Source organism: Microtus oregoni, unplaced genomic scaffold (genome assembly GCF_018167655.1).
Source record: "Microtus oregoni isolate MIOR12 unplaced genomic scaffold, Mior012 000002F_ref0000024, whole genome shotgun sequence".
Taxonomy (NCBI): domain Eukaryota; kingdom Metazoa; phylum Chordata; class Mammalia; order Rodentia; family Cricetidae; genus Microtus; species Microtus oregoni.
The window spans coordinates 73,184,433-73,201,564 of NW_024543061.1; the positions used below are offsets into that span (position 1 = coordinate 73,184,433).

Below are 17,132 nucleotides of genomic sequence, written 5' to 3' on the forward strand. Positions count from 1 at the left end.
TGGGAGACTGGAAGGAGTTCAAGGTCATTCTTGCCTTCCTAGTAACTTAACTTAGAGACCAGCATGGACTACCTGAGACCCTGCCTTAAAAAGAAAAAAAAAAAAATTAAAGGAAGGATTTGGAAAGAGAACAAAGTCTTGAGGGACCCTTGCAAAGGGTCCGGTGGATCAGCAGGCTTGTTTGGCCCCCCTTCCTCTGACAGTATCTTCATGGACCGTTTAGGCATTGAGAGTTCAGTCAGAGTTGAGAGATGTAGCCAGACCCTGGGCCACACACTTCTGTTTTCACAGTTGGCTTCTGAGAGCTGAGTGGCTGCTTCAGCCCATGGATGGCTGAGCCCGGTTAGAACACAGGCCTACAGGGTCTCAGGCCACCGCATCACATTCTCAAGGTTCACGGTGTGTCTATAAAAGGCCAAGGAAATCTGATACAATAGGCCCTGCGCTTTGGCACTTCCTAGTGTGGTCCATTTTAATCACCAGCCAGCTGGTCTGAGGGCATGGAGCTATGTGCCATGAGGATGATGTGTGTGGGAACACTGGGCTGCAAGGGTCTAGTCAGGTGTGAGAGGAGGAAGTGGTAGGAGGTAGGGCTGAGGGAAGAGAGGCCTGATGGATTTGGGTTTGCACCACGGTTTGCAGAGACCGGTGTTGGGAGGGTGTGGGAGAGTTCGGCCGGTCTACTGGTGACTGAAGGTAGTGCTGCCTGCTCCCCCATATCACCTCTAGGTAAATCCACAGGTGAGCCCCAGGCTTCTTCCCCCAGTCAGCCAGTCCTGTCTATACCTTCACTTAGGTGTGGTAAGCACTCTCTTAAGAGAACAGACCTGGCAGCCAAGACAAGGTTCCTCTGGAAAAGGGTAGGTCAAACAGGGGAAATTACCTTGGCTGTGAGCAGCCAACACAGTACTAAGACGGGGGTTCTCAGACACAGGGTACAGGGGCAGGGGGTAGCTGGGAGTTACTTGTAGAGCCATTTCATTTTATTACTGGATTTTAAAGGTTGGCCTTTGGTGCTGTTTCCCCAACTGGGTGAGTCTAAATCGAAGGAAGCTCCCTTGGAGTGTGAGACATAAGTGGGACGTACCTTTCTCTGTGAATACCGCTTTAGGAGAACGGCACCGTGACTTGGTCTCTGGCAGAGTCCGTCTATGCTGTGTTCCAGGAGACTCGAGGAAGCAGTATCTGTGCGTTTATTGAAGAGAGTGTGACTTTCACTTCAGTGTTCCCACGCCAACAGGAGCCCGGCTTGAAGACTGTTGGTTGCCAAACCTGGTATTTGGGGAGAGAAAGGCGAGACTAAATTAGGGAGAAGTTAGAATTACAGCCTATTAAGAAGCAAACACATTTTATTGATTTTTCTGTACATACAGGAACCAGACTAATAAAATAGCATTTACTGGGACATCTCAGAATGAGCCCCTATGAATAGGCAGCCGTGACTTGTGGTTCCCTGCCATCCGTTGGCGTAGGAACGAGTACAGCCGTGTGCTTGAAACTGGGCCTTTGGTGTTGAAATGTTACCACAAATCTATCATTTGCCCTGTTAATTCTCTGGGTAACCCTTTCATCTTTGACAGTGAAAACAGACAGCGCAGCCGAGTCTGGTCCCAGGGATTTGCTGTCCTTCAGTCATAAGGAAGAAGACCTCCCTGTGTTAAGTATGGACTCCGCCATGCTGATTGGGCTCACCGCATGGAGTCCTATGGGTCGTGCTTATGGAAACTGCAGAACCCTTGGGTTTGGGGAACTTCATACATTCTCTGTAGTTAGAAGTGCTTCATTGCTGTGTTTCAGTGGTCACCTCTCCAGCTCAGCCTTACAGCTCTGGAGGGATTCCTTCCTTTTGCCCGCAGGCCTCCTCCTCCACCATGGCCACCCTCACTGGTTGCATGCTAATGCATTATGTCCTGGTGTGTTAAGCTAAATGACCTCATTCTCTCTTCACAGCCTTTCCTGGAGGCAGTTTCCCACCCCATTTTACAAACCGGGAAACCGAAGCCAGGGAGGCTAAGTGCTGGTCTGCCTCAGATCTCTCAGGCTTGTATGCCTAGTGGCCATACAGGTCTCCGACCCTTATCACCAGTCTGTAGTGCCCTGAGACGATTGTGAGTTATGTCCCTCTTCAGGAAGCAAATTAGGAAACCCAGGGTGCTGGAGCTGATGGGTCCTGGCCATAGCTCAGGTGAAAGGCAGGGGCGGAGCCAGCACTAAGATGACCGGCAGGGGTCCAGCCAGCAGAGGTCTTGCATTCCTCCCTCTGCTTGTTCAATGTTGAAGGTGGGTTTTCTTCAGTACCTATTAGGGCCAGCCTGATGGTCACTCTTAGCCAGAGACCTTTCTCTGGATAAATGTCCAGGTGATCCTTTTTTGTTTTTTTTAATACTGCTTCTGCAACTCTCAAGTTGATGTGTTATCTTCCATGGCTCTATTTTGTCCCCGCTGCTTTTCCTGATTTTCACTCTCTCCACTCCATTTTCTCTGCCTAATAGTTTCTTCATTAAGTGGTTTGATGTCTGACGTTGTGTCCTCAGCCTGTCCAACCTCGGGGCCAGATACCCTCCCTCTTTCCTGGCATGACTCCATCCTTTGCCGTGTACAACTTTATATTATCATTATTTAAAGCTTTTTACCCAATCCATGAATGTCTTTCCCACCCGTAAAGTATCTCTTGTGTAAATCATTAAAACTATGTGATTTCTGGAAATCTATTTGAAATATTTGCAGATATTCCATGATTTCCCATGACTACGCAAGGAATATTTTTTTTTTCTTCTTTTCTCTTTTCTGAGCCCGCTCAGTCTGGCTTTATTCTTTTTAATTTACTTGAATGATGAGAGACATTGAGCCATCTGACTTCATAAATTTCTGCATTGTTTTGTTTTGTTTTTAAGATAACCCTCTCTACCTCCAGCCTGGCCTTGGGGATGCAGGTTCTCATTTATGCTAAGCAATATCTCCACTTTGGAGCTACTTCTGTATTCAGAGGTTTATATCCAGACAGCTTCGGTAGATAGAAGAGGAAGATTTATACGTCTGTCCGTAAGCTGAAACTTAGAACTAAAGAGCCTTGCAGGAGCATCACGGAAGGGTTCAGAGACAGAATAAGGTGACATGGTGCAGGTGATACCAGGACATTATAGAGGCATGACCCAGACTTCTCAAGAGGCAGGTGAGGAAACTTGAGTCTCTCATAGCTTGCCCCCAAACTCATTGCTAATTGTAGCTAAGTCACAGTCAGAATCATGTATTCTGTCCCAGCTCCTTGTCCCTCCAACTCCTTGGTGGAGTAGAAGCCGTGAAAATCAAACAAGAATTCTGACTGCACTGTGTCCCTGTCACGCCATACAGAGAGCTAACGGCCACCTCCATCCCGTGTTGGCACCTCAGGACGGCAGGTTATGGCTTCCACGCTGAGTCTCTCAATTTAAGAAGTGAAGAGAGGATGAAATATATTTTGGAAAGATATCCAAGAGAAAAGGTTGGCATAAAAGTAATGTTGATTTTTAAAAGGCCAAGCTTCCTGTATCTGGACAGATGATTTATGAGACTACTCCCAGGGGAAGGTGCGAGAGAACTGGCTCCTGAGGATTTATGAACTCCGTCGGGGGATTTTTTTTTCTTTGTATGTGGGAGTCAGACATAGGGAAACGACCTCATTTCCTGAATGACCCAAAAAGGACACGTTGCCCTGCTGGGCTGGTGTGAGTTCAGTCAGCAGATGTGTGCAGGGTGTTGTCACTCAATCCTCCCATTGCCTCTGACTTTAGCTTTAGTTTTGAGTTCTGTTCCTGTGACATTGTTGTCCCTTAAGGGCATTGCCAGTTGTTAGAAAGAGTTCTGTTGACTGTGGAGTGCTCCCAAGGACCAGACAGACACTGCAGCCCACAGACCTGTGAAACCCGGTCTTGACCCGAACTTGTTCATGTTACTTAATTATGAACTTACTAATTCCCGTAAGGGGTATTAGAACTGTGTGTTTCTTACAGCTGTTGACCAGTGTAGGTTGCTAGACACAGTTCCCTTATGCTGTCAAGAAAAGTGAGCTTCCCTCTTACGCGCTCCACGACACGTGATTCTAGGAGGGGCTCGAGGTTTCAATACCACCATTTTAACAGTTGGTACCAGAGATGTTCAGGGAGCTGTGAGATCGCCAGTGCTGCTCCACCTAAGATCCAGGCCTCCTGGGTTGGCTGACTCCCAGCACAGTGTTCTTGTCACAAACCCACTGAGTTTCTCACTGGACTGGGGTCACTCAGTCATGGCTCAGAAAAGCTCTGTTTTTTTTTTTTTTTTTTTTTTGAGCACAGCTCTGGCAACAGAAGAGATGAGCCAACTGCAATTACGCGACAATACGAAATGCCTTTTGTGTCTTACAGCAGTTTTGAGGGAAATGGCGGGTGTACTTTGAAATTAGTTTGCAGAGATGGGAAAAAAACGGGTTGTGGGGGGGAATCCTGAAGTACCCTCTGGAAGTCTTGTGCAGCTTAACTGCTGGACCGGGTTGGTGGATCTGCTGCTCACACAGTTGCCTGTTACTTGTGACTGGGGCGAGACTTGGAAGACATTGATTCTTTCGTGGGATTTTGTTTCCCAAGCAGTTCCCTGTCTGTCTGACCGCAGGGCAGACAGTGCGTGCTGTGGGGTGCTGAGGGCCCAGCTTCATGAGCTGGGAGTAGATGACCCTCAGTAGCAGCTTAGTTATACAGAGGAGTTTGAAAAAGCCAAATTTCTTACCTTGGGGCACGAGGGAATTTTTAGGCTTTTTGTAGGTATTAAGGGGGTCAAGGGCTGCTTTCCAGGAAGAGTTTTATGCTGTGGACTTAAAATGGTGCCCTTAATATTCCTTGTCAAATATGTGTTGCATAGGAAGATAAGATACGGACTAGAAAGTGACTTTTTTTTTTTTTTTTTTTTTTTTGGTTTTTCAAGACAGGGTTTCTTTGTAGCTTTGGAGCCTGTCCTGGAACTCATTCTGTAATCCCAGCTGAACTGGCCTTGAACTCATAAAGCCTGCCTCTGCCTCTTGCTAGCTGGGATTAAAGGTGTGTAGGCCACACTGCCTGGCCTTGTGCAAGCTCTACCCCTGAGCTATGTACTCAGCCAAAACTGACCTCTAAAAAAAAAATAGACTGCATAGATTATATAGTGTTTGTTTGTTAGTACACATTAATTATACATAATGGCTTCACTATGACGTTTTCATACATGTACATAATATATTTTGGACATACCTTTCCCTACCTTCTCTGCCCACCCTTCCCCCCGTCTACACATCATCTGTCCCTTCTCAACTAGTCCCCTTCCATTATCTTTTATTTTTTGAATAACCCAGTGAGTTTCGTTAGGGTTGTATACAGGAACATGGCTGAAGGTTATTTGCAGGAGCAGCAGGCTCCTTACCAATGGCTATACCACTGAAGACAATTCTGGTTTTGAGGAATTTACTTCCCACCCTATGAAACAATGAACCCTCTGTCAGACTGTTGAAGAGGGTTGGAGGGAAGCTGTCTCTCAGCTCCTCCAAGGAGCTACTAGTAGAAGTTGGCGATTTTTCTTGGTACCGTCTGCGGCGGGCTATGGCAGACTGTAGGTGCAGTTATCGCTCATAAGAACTATCTGTGTAGTTAGGTCAATGATCCTTGCTTCACGTTGGGCTCCTGTGTGTGAGGAAGCTGACTCCTGAGTAGTTCCTGGAAGAGAGGATCTGCAGATAAAAATCAGTGTTGTAATTAAAAAACTAAACCAAACCAAAAAAACAAAACAAAAACAACAAAACCCCAACCAAACCCTAGAAAACAGCCTGTCTGTAAAGTTACCTGGTTCCCCAAAGCGTCCGCCTTGTTCCACAGTGAAAGAGTAAGTCTAGATGTGGCCACTGAGGGTCACTGACCCTGAACAAGGAGAGGGTTCAGGGCTGCCCACCTCACTGCAGTGGTGGCCTGAAGGTAGGTCCTGTGTCCCTGGTGACACATTAAGGTTAAGGTCCAGAGACAGCTTAGGTACAACAGTTGCCCAGTGTGTGTATGTGTGTGTCGCCCTGGGTTTGATCCCCAGCACCAAAAATAAGTAAATCAATAATTAAAAGAGACAACCTCGCCGGACGGTGGTGGCTCACGCCTTCACTCCCAGCACTGGGGAGGCAGAGGCAGGCGGATCTCTGCGAGTTCGAGGCCAGCCTGGTCTACAAGAGCTAGTTCCAGGACAGGCACCAAAGCTACAGAGAAACCCTGTCTCGAAAAACAAAAACAAAAAAGAGACAACCTCCACGTTATCATTGCCTCAGGCCTAATGGTTAGCGTGGAAAGCTCTCCAAAGGGCAGCACAGGAAGAAACAGGATGGGAGCTTCATGAAGGGGGAGCCGGTGATCTGGTCGCCTGTTTCCTTGGCGATGATGAGAAACTCAGACTAGGGAAAGAGACATTGCTACTACCTACTGTGTCCTTTTGTCCTCCCTAGACCATCCTGTCAGATACTGGAGGATAGATGCTGGCTCGCTGGGGTCCAGCTGATGGTTTTCAAGCCTTGACTTCTGACCATAGACTGGGCACCCAAAGAGACAGAGTGAGTTTTCTTTGGGCCTCATCATCTCTTCCTGCCTTGGGGCTGTTCCGGCTGGTTTTCAAAATACGAAAAGTTGGGAGGAATGGACTTCTGGTGCACCTTGTTGCTTCGGTTTCCTTTTGATGAAGTCTGGGAGATTCAGAAATAATCAAATTGTTTGACTGGTACTTTGACAAGCTTTTGTGATCTGAGGCTCTCCTGGCTTAATGGGTCCATTGATGTAGTGGCCAATGATGTGGGGACATCAGTTCACAGGGGTCACAAGATGCCCTTTGCCCTGTCTCTTGGCTCCATTCAGCAAAGAATTTATCATGGGGCATGCTTTTGCTCCCAGGATTTAGGAAGCAGAGGCAGGTGATCTCTGAGTTTGAGGCTAGTGCCTATATAATTATACCCCACCAGTTGGGGGTTAAAACCTGAGTAACTTGGGCAAATTCCCCAGTTTGGATAAATCTCCCGTTCTCTTCAACTTTTTAAGACCCGAATGACCGCCTCGGATGCTGAGAATTGTCAGCTCCACTTGCCTTTGTGCCATCCAGGCCTTTGCAGAACCTGCTGACTCTCATCCTTCAGCAGTGGGGGAAGTAGATCCCCAACTGCGGGAAAGGCCAGGTGTTCCCTCCAAGAATGGAGTTCCCTTTCCGAACTTGACGTCTGCTTTCTTGGGTCCCTGGTGCTCTGTGGTTGGGCAGGACCGCGAGGTAGGAGGTGAGGCCATGCCTGTGTGCAGGCAGAACTTGGCTGTAGATCAGACAGCTCTGGAGCACCATGGTCTTCAGCAGGAGTCTTGGTGGGCTTTGGGAGGCCCACAGCCTCTAATCTTCACCATTCTTGCACCCAGCCTGGCAGGGAAGATGGGTAAAGGTTTGTCGGGCATCTCCAATTGGGCTCACACTAATAGAACCTTCCCATGCACCCTCACCTCTCCTGGCCAATGCCTTTCCTCAGCTACCATGTTAGTTCTTTTCTCAGTGCTGTGACAAACACCCGACAAGAAACAAAGCAAGGAAGGAAGGGTTTGCTCTGGCTCACACAGAGGGTTGAGTCCATTACGGCAGGAATGCAAGGCAGCTGATGTCATTGTCTTAGCAGTCAGGAAACAGAGAGGTGAATGCCTGTGATCAGCTTTCTCCTTTGTGTCTGTCTGAGACCTTAGCTCTTGGGATGGTTCCATCTTCATTTAAACCTCCCTGAAAATCCCCTCATATATGTACACCCCCAGAGGTGTGTCTCCTAGGGTGACCAAATCCAGGCAAGTTCAAGGTGAAGATTAGCCATCACAGTGACCTACCGTTAGAGCACAGAGGCCGTGGTAGCACACGCCTTTAATCGCAGGACGTGGGAGGCAGAGGCAGGTGGATCTCAGTGAGTACAAAGCCAGTCTCTACATAATGAATCCCAGGGCAACCAGGGCTGTAGAGTGAGACCCTTCCTCGAATAAATATCTATCAAAGACCCATTAGCATCGATAATAGCACACTTTCCATCTTGGGTGTACAAGGCAGTTTGTCCTGTGGGGGAGATATGAGACAAGGCCTGAGAAGGGGAGAAAACCTTAAGAGTACGAGGAGGCAAGGTGAAGAACCTGCAGTTGGGAAGGGCCTTGTTTCTTCAGAGGCTCCAGAGAGGTGAGTTCAGTCGAGCCAAGGCCTTGCCAACATTCGCCGGCTCTTCTGAGAACTTGTCTATGTCTTGAGAAACTTGGTAAAATGGTCAGACAGTTTCTCTGAGGGGAATGCCTGCGTGTGCTTTTGTGGTTAGCCAGCGTGTTAAGCAGTCTGATTTAAGGGAAAGATGGTCTCTGTTTTCATTTCAGCTGTGGTCTTAAAAAGCTTATGGTATGGGTGGAGGAAAACACAGTCCTCTTGCCTCTTCCCGGCTAAGATCTAGGTTATAGGTGAATGTGAGTTCGGACATAGCTTATTTCTTAAAAAAAAAAAAAAAAACATTTAGAATGATGTTTTAATCTCTTTCTCGTGTGTGTACACACACACCGTGACATGCATGCTGAGGTCGGAGGACAACTTTCAGGAGTTGGTTCTTTTCCTTCCACTGTGTGGATCCCGGGGATCGAACTCAGGTTGTCAGGCTTGGCATCCAGTGCCTTTACCCACAGATCCATCGTACCAGCCCCAGCCTGTTTCTTAGGTGCATTTTTGTGTTATCTGCCTAACCCCCTTTGGGCACACCTTGTCCTGACACACACAACGCATGGATTGCTAGGCATTGCCAGGCTGTCAGAAAGAATTCATTCCGTAGCTCCCGTCCCCAAACGGATGACAGTGGTAGCATTTCCTAAGAGTAGTTTCCCCTCATTCCCGCTTGCTTTTCCTCAGCTTGACTCAAACTAGAGTTGTGGAAAAAGGAACCTCGATTGAAGCATCACCTCCCCCAGACTGGCCTGCGGGCTTGTCTATAGCGCTTTGGCTGGAGTAATGATTGTGGCAGAGCCCCCACTCTGGCAGGTGGTCCTGGGTTGGATAAGAAAGCCAACTGAACTAGCCCTGGGGAGTAAGGCAATAAGCAGTGTTCCTCCGTGGCATCTGCCTCCAGGTTCCTGTTTTGAGTTCCTGCCCAACTTCCCTTCCTGATGACCTGTAACGTGCAAGGAAAAACAACCCAAAAACCCCAACTGCCTACCTCCAGTTAGTTTTGGTTAATGTTTTTGTTGTTGTTGTTTGTTTTGTTTTGTTTTTCCAAGACAGGGTTTCTCTGTGTATCCCTGGCCATCCTGGAACTAGTTGTGTTTATCATGCTGGTCTCAAACTCAGAGATGCACCTGCCTCTGCCTCCTGAGTGCTGGGATGAAAGGCGTGTGCCACCACTGCCTGACTTGGTCAGTTGCAAACTAGGAGACAGGCTTTAGTCTTCTTGGGATGTCTGACAAGATGATGGGGGAAGTTCTGCCTCCCCACTGGGCGAGGGTGAGGCAAGTGTGAGTCCTGCCTGGCGCTTGGGCTGTTGACCATGCCTGGCATTTATTTCATGGGCCTCTCTTTTCCCACTGGTAGAGAGGTGCATCTCTCAGCTGGTCCTAGGGCACACATGCTAGGCTTTAGGAGAAATGTACAATTGCAGGTTCACTCCTTGCCCGCCACTGGGTAAGTGCTGAGAGATTTCTCCACTCTCCCACCTCTAGAAAGCAGATTCTTCAGGTCAGGGACAGGTTCCCAGGTGAAGCCATGAAGAACCAACACGGGAGGTTTGAATTAGCATGCTCAAGGGAGAACGATGTGAGGCTAGCTGACACAATGCCTTTGTGGGCTGTTTTTAGCCTTAATCAGGACTATATGGTATGTGTGGCTTGTGATTTCTTGGGCATCATTTTGCTTCCCCTCCCCACAAGTCTATTCTTGTGACTCGGTTTGCATATATGCACATGTATTGAATGCTCATAGGATCGTAAGTTACAGAAATTATAGTGTAGTCTGCTTTTCAGCGGCGAGGAAAAGATTGCACCAAATCCAGCCTTGTTGTAGCAAGGCAACCTTACGTATAGATGTAAAATATATCTCCTTGGAGCCCTGGCTTTGTGATGGGCTATAAACGGATTGTTAAACAGCAAGCTGAGGGGCTGTTAGCAAGCTGTCTCTAAGAGCATCTCCCTGGTCTAGTCTGAAAAGGTAATGTGTGCACATTGCATCTATGAGATAGTTTGCTTGTGGTGTTTGTATGTTGATAGATTGTGTGTGTGTGTGTGTGTGTGTGTGTGTGCGCACGTGTGTGAGTGTGTGTGTATGTGTGTTCAGTGGTGAACAGTGGAGATAATTTTAAAATATTATTTGCTCCTGTATTGCTATTTGCATTCTAAACCGGACAGTGTTTAAATCCCATCTTGCCTTTTAAGGAACTGGCTTAAACGAACAGGTGTTTTGGTCAGCTACAGGGAACAAATCAACTCAACCACAAAAAGCTGCGATATGTTTTATAACACCTTCACATATAATAACTGCGTTAAAGATTCGTGCCATGGAATACCCGGATAGCAGGCGAATCGCGTCCTCAACAGCCAGCCGACAAGCGTTTGAATTCCCAATTGCAGCGAGGCAGGGCTCCCAGTATGCCTGTCCTTGAGCCTCTCCCCGCGTTCAGGTGACGTGTCTGAGAGCCCGTCTGCACAGGTACCTGCCGCCTGCCGTTGGGTCTGTAGTGAAAGGGTTCCTTCTTGTTAATAGAGTTGCCTCGAGTAGGATGGTAACAGCTGCTGCCTTAGGAAACAGGTGTCCGCTCTTCTAATCCTCCGACTGGATCAGCTTGCTACCCTGGCAGGGCCTTATTATTACTGTTTTTATTTATTTATTTTTCTCTCCCACGTAGCCATCCCTTGCCAGGAGGTGCTGGTAAGCAGCATGAGCGCCAGAGGACGTGGCAGCTTTTCTCAGGAGAGGTTTCTGTTAGAAAGAATCGGCTACCCAGTCTTGTTCTGAAGAGGTGGCTGGAAAATCAATTGGAACATGAATCACAGGGGAGAAGGATAGCATAGTAAATGGGCGGTCCTGCCAGGTCACCTCTCCGTTGTTCCTCAAAGGCCAGTGTGAAGCCAGCCCTTCCACAGACGAGTGAATGAAATAGGCATATCCACTGTTGCTGGGTTGTTGTTGTTGTTTTGAGACAAGGTCTCCGTTAGTGCATGCTGGCTTTGTACTTGCTATGTTCCCAGACTGACCTCAGACTCGTAATCCCCCTGCTTCAGCTTTCGGTGTGCTGAGACTACAGGTGTCCGTGACCATGTCTTGCTGAACTGTTGCTTTGTAAGGTTTCTAGACCTGAAGCTTTAGGATGGCTGGTGTGCTGTTTTCCGGTGTGCAAGGCAGTCTGGTTCTGTGTGGGATACCTCAGTTCTCCGTCAGTCTTTTCTGTCTTGCTGTTGCTGGCTTCCTTCTGGTCCTGGTCCTCCATCTCTTTTCCTCCTGTTTCCTCTCTTGGGTCCAGTCATAGTTGGGGGCACTGTTGTGATAAAACCCCATGACCAAGTAAACTTGGGGAGCAAAGGGTTTGTTTGGCTTACACTTCGACATCAGTGTTCATCATCGAAGGAAATCGGCAGGAACCTGGAGGCAGGAGCTGATGATGCAGTGGAGGGGTGCTGCTTACTGGCTTGCTCAGTCTGCTTTTTCATGGGATTCAGGACCACCGGCCCAGGGATGGCACCATCCGTGACGGGCTGGCTTCTCTCCCATGAATCACTAATTAAGAAAGTGCTTTACAGGCTTGCCTACAGCCCAGTCTTACACAGGCATTTTCTTATCTGAAGTTTCCTTCTCTCAGACTTTAGCTTGTGTCGAGCTGGCATAGAAGTGTCCAGCTCAGGACCCCTTCAGGCTAGTCTGGAGTAATGTTTTTTCTTTTTTAAATGAGAGGGTCTTGTAGCCCCATTTGGCCTCAAACTCGTGATGTAGCCAAAGCTGGTCCCAAACTTTTGATTTTTCTGCAGTCCTCTCCCAAGTACCGGGATCTCAGGTGGGTGTCACCGTTCCTGGCTCTGGACAGACTCTTTGTAGCTCACTGCTGTTTCTTGCAAGACCCTAGACAGCCACTTTCTAGTGTCCCCTTTCAGCCGTACGGCCCACTCAGGCAGTTGTGCTCTAGTCCCAGACCGTATGCTGGACTTTCATGTCTGGAATCTTCCGCGATCCTCTTTCTCCCTGGCACCCTTTTTCTTATTCAAAGCCTAGGGTTTTCTTTCTTTCTTTCTTTCTTTCTTTTTTTTTTTTTTGTTGTTGTTTTGAGACAGGGTTTCTCTGTAGCTTTGGAGCCTGTCCTGTCACTCACTCTGTAGACTAGGCTGGCCTTGAACTCACAGAGATTCGCCTGCCCCTGCCTCCCCAGTGCTGGGATTAAACGCGTGTGCCACCACCGCCCGGCTTCATAGCCTGGTTTTAAAGCCGCCTCTGCGGTTGCGAGGTACGGCATTCCCACAACTCAGTGAACTTGCCTTTGTGATTGGCAGTGATCCGGTTATAGATGACTGACTTATTCTTGATTGGTCTGAAAGCCCACACAGGGCATGATTCTAATGGACTCATTTTTAAATTTTCAGTTTCCAATGTAATGCCTAGAAGGGAGGCAGGGTTAGGTCTATTGAACCAGAAATTTTTCTTTGAGAGATAGAGTCTCAGGGAGCCTAGGTTGGCTCCAAATTAACCATGTACTAAAGATGACCTTGAACTTGATGGTCCTCTTATTTCCAGGTGGCAAGTTCTGGGATTGTAGGTGTGTGCCTCCTCACCCAGTTAGTGCAGGCTGGGAATTGAACCCATGACTGTGTGCACAGTAGGCAAGTGCTCTACCAACTAAGCCATAGATCCCTGGTCTTGGATTAGATTTTTAAAGCCAGTTAGTATTTATTTAGCTTCTGTCACATGGATGCTATGCTTTGTGATGTAGAACATGAAGTCTTTGTCCTGTTGAAATCCCAAAGAAATTCTCCTTGAGCATAGAGGAAGGAAACAATAAGGTCTTCTGATTTGAAGCCCTATGGAGGACCATAGTGCAAGCATCACATCCAGTGTGCTAGGGTACACAACAGGCACGTGTATCCCCTCGTACTTTCTCTCCCGGAGCCCTGCCTTTTGGAGAGGAACACAGCCTGAGAAAAAGCTCAAGAGCCCCGGGCTGCCTGCTCCAGAAGTAGCCCCACTACCTCAGACCAATAGGTGGACGCACTGGTCATCCTCTGGCATAGGATGGAGCCAATGGCTGGTTTTCACTCTGCAGTCTGGCTATAGCTGGCTGACAGGCCCTCCCAGGCAAGCCTGCCACCTGTTCCCCCAGTTTATCCCTCCACTAGCTGGTCAGCAGCGATAACCTGGGAGCAGCTCAGCGTCTGAAACCTTCTGCCAAGAAGCAGAGGTGTGCTGCCGTCCCTGTCCCCTGGTGGGCTCTTCTCGGCTTTCTCTAGAGCCCATGTTTCCTTCAGTTCCCAGGCCGCCACAGCCTTCCTCAGCATCTATCTCCCGTGGTGCAGCACTTCCTTCTGTCTCTATTATTAGCTTCCTTAGCTTTACCATTCAGTTCCCCAACTCTCCCTGTTCCCTTCCTCCTCCCACTTCAGCCCTTCAACTCCCTTCACCTCTAGTGAGCCACCCCTAGTGCTCCCTGCCTGCTGGAATCTTCTCTTTTCTTTGCTAATGCAGAGTAACTTTGTTTCTCCTTCACTGTATCATACGTTCATCCACAATCCTCAAATAGACACCATCAACCCCTGTCTCATCTTGTCTGCCCAGTAAACCTTCAAAGCAGAAGGTGCCAACGTGGGTTTTTCCAAAGCATGCCTCTGCAGCACTCTGGGGCCTTCTGTCCCAGCGCCCACTAACTTTTCTTGTCCCTTCTGCATTTGGGAGGTTCTGCCTCAGTTATACTCCTTTCCCAAGCGACGTCATCCCTCCTTCAGTGTTCATTTCATAATCTATTGCCTTCTCTTTCCCGACGAACCTCCTCTTTTATGGGAGCACACCAGTTTTCCTGTTCATTAGAGGTTATCTTTGATGGCTGGATGTCGATAAGTGGACATAATTGGGAGCATTGTGTATCAAGTGTGCCTTTCAGAAATAAAGAACACAGGTTTAGGGGCAACTTTTAATACCGTAATAATTCTAAATTTACCATAATTGAGTAAAGTTCATGTGACATTTAGAGTGACAGTTGTCTTGGCAGCTGACTTTGTCATGTGACTTTGTCTTGGTTTGGGTGAGAACCCAGTTTAACTGCTGCTGTACCTGTCTTCCAAATAATAGTTCTAGGAACTAATTGTAATATTCAGAACTAATCATTTCTAGGTGTTCAAAAATGTTGGTTGTTTTGTTTTTGGCTTTTTGTTTTTGTTTTTTTGTTTGTTTTTTGTTCATTTGAGACAGGGTTTTTCAGTAACCATGGAGCCAATCCTGGAACTCGCTCTGTAGACTATTCTGGCCTCAAACTCACAGAGATCTACCTGCTCCTGCCTCCCGAATGCTGAGATTAAAGGAGTGGGCTACCTCTGCCTGGTTTTATTTTAAGACAAGGAGGTGTTACTGTGTATCCCTGGCTAGTCTGGGACTTGATACGTATGTAGCCCGGCTACATTCTTCCTGCCTCTGCAGCCTAAATGTTTTAGAATTATAGGCAGGCACCACAAATCCCTGCTTTGTATTACTCTTTTACCTCCTGCGCTTGGCATCAAATTTAGGACCTTGAACACAGTGGAAAGATGCTAACCACTGAGCTACACCACTGTCTCTTAGAAATGGGATGTTTACGATGCTTTACTGTGTGGTATTAATCTAACAGGAACTACGCTTTCTCCTTTTCTAACAAATAATGTGCTGACTGGGTTTAAGTAATGAAACTGCGTTTCTGGAAATCGGCTTCCCTAGCCCCGCTTTTCCCGAGGTAGCCGTGTTCTTTGAGCCTCCGTTACTCATTGTAAGGCTCTCAGAATAGATGGAAAGAGGTGGGGTAAAGAGTCCTTCTACTGCAGCCGTCTGTCATTTCAGGAATGGAAATGGAACAGGGGAGGAGAGTTAGGGAGATGACTTTTAGGATCTGTTTTAAGACCAGGACAGATACATACAAGTTCTCTCTGGTGAATGAGAAATAATCTTTGACATCACTAAAATGAGTAGGTGACTTATCCTCTGTAGCAGTGCATAGCTTTACACTTTGAAACTTGCCATGGAGGGTTTTTAAAACACTCCTTTGTAGAGTCTACCTATTTTGAATAAAGAATCACTACTGTTTTATTAAAACCACGAATAGTTGTTTTTATGTATTTATTTGCTTACTCTATCTGTCTGTCTATCTATTTATTTATTTTTGGATGCAGGGTATCTCTATATGTCATCTTGGCTGTCCTGGAAGTCAAGATGTAGACCAGCCTGGCCTCAAACCTGCAGGGACCCTTCTGTCTCTGCCTCCTGAGTGCTGGGATTAAAGGCATGCATCACCAAGCCCAGCCTTGTGTATTTCTTTAAATAGATAGTTGGGTGGTCAGGGATTTAGAGATTTTGTTGTTTTTCGTTATCTCTCTCGCTCCTAAGAAGTGATGGAACTAACCAAGAAACAATAATTACATTGGAGTTTTCTCTTTCCAAGGAGAGGGATGCCTCCTTCCCCGGTTATTAAAAAGAGATGGGGAGGGGAAGCCGCTGATTGAGTAGAGTCGTTTTAGCTAGCCTCTGCAGCAACTCTGGAGCAGGCAGGACTCATCGGACTAGACTTGGGAGTCCAGAGCTGTTTGATTTGTAGGGGTAGGAAACTGGGGTTTCAAATAAGACCCCAGAATGTATGCCTGTAATTCCATCACTCAGAAGGCAGGAGCAAGCAAGCTAGAGGCCAGATCTACTCAGGTAGTTCCAGAGCAGCCAGGCATAGTGACAGCCTGTTTGGAAAGAAACTGGGGTTTCAGTGTGGTAGCCTATTTACGTCACCTCTCATCAGTCTTAGGGTTTCCTGCCCCAGTGGTGAAGGATGGTCCACAAGTAGCTTCATGACTGGCTAATCAGTTCTGACTGCTAAGGGTTTGTAATTACTAGAGTAACAGGATTTAGGCATTTGCAGCGGAGTTTTGAGGAATTTCAAACCAATGCCCAAACAGCTCAGTTATGTGTGCAAGGTTCCATGGTACAATTGCCCTGTTGGAACAACTACTACTACTACTACTACTACTTCTTCTTCTTCTTCTTCTTCTTCTTCTTCTTCTTCTTCTTCTTCTTCTTCTTCTTCTTCTTCCTCCTCCTCCTCCTCCTCCTCCTCCTCCTCCCCTTCCCCCTCCTCCTCCTCTTCCTCCTCCTCTTCTCCTCATCTTCCTTCTCTTCATCTTTCTCCTCCCCTCTTCATCTTTCTCCTCCTCCTCTTCATCTTCTTTTGAAGCAGGATCTAACTTTGTAGCCCAGGCTGGCCTCAAACATTCCTGCTTCCACTTCCCAGGTGTGGAGATTACAGGCCTACAAATCATATGACTCTTCTTGGTGATCTGGTTTATTGATCATGTAAAGAAAGCCACAAGCCAGCAAGTCCCATACTAAATGTTTCAGGGTTTTGTTTTTTTAAAAAAACAAAAACTTAAAGGATAGTGGAGTAGGCAATATGTATTTATGCAGTGGTCACTCCTCTGCCCTGCCCCTCGCAGTGCTATGGGCTATTCAAGACCCAGTTTTGGGTGACAGATAAGTTCTGACCTTATGACTGTCCTGTTCTTTCCATTGATAAATGTGATCATGAGACATTTTAGCACTGTATTCTGACTATGGGTAGAAACCAGTTTCCAACCAAACTGAATCATCTCCTCAATCCTATTACGCAGAAAATGCCCTGAACACCAGTATATGAAAATGCTTTTCTAGGATGAGCCCAAACCATTTCATCCTCCAAATAAAATCTATCTGCTCGCACTTAGATTGTTCAAAGGCAGATGGTAAGCAATTGAAACAGAGAGGCAAGCTGGCAGAAGGAAAAATAAAACCACAAATATCTGTACATGAAGGTGATCTACGCTTTTGCCAACCCCCCCTTCCAACTTCGTTAGCACAACAGCGTAGCAATTAAGTAGCATGGGAATTCAGACTCATATGGCTAATACAATTGTCCT

The 17,132-nt window shown here is 47.2% G+C and overlaps 1 protein-coding gene across 1 annotated transcript in view; it reads left to right on the plus strand.

Moving 5' to 3' along the window:
* Positions 1 to 17,132, plus strand: part of Etv6 (ETS variant transcription factor 6) — a 235,564-nt gene that overhangs the window by 4,143 nt on the left and 214,289 nt on the right. The window lies entirely within an intron of this gene.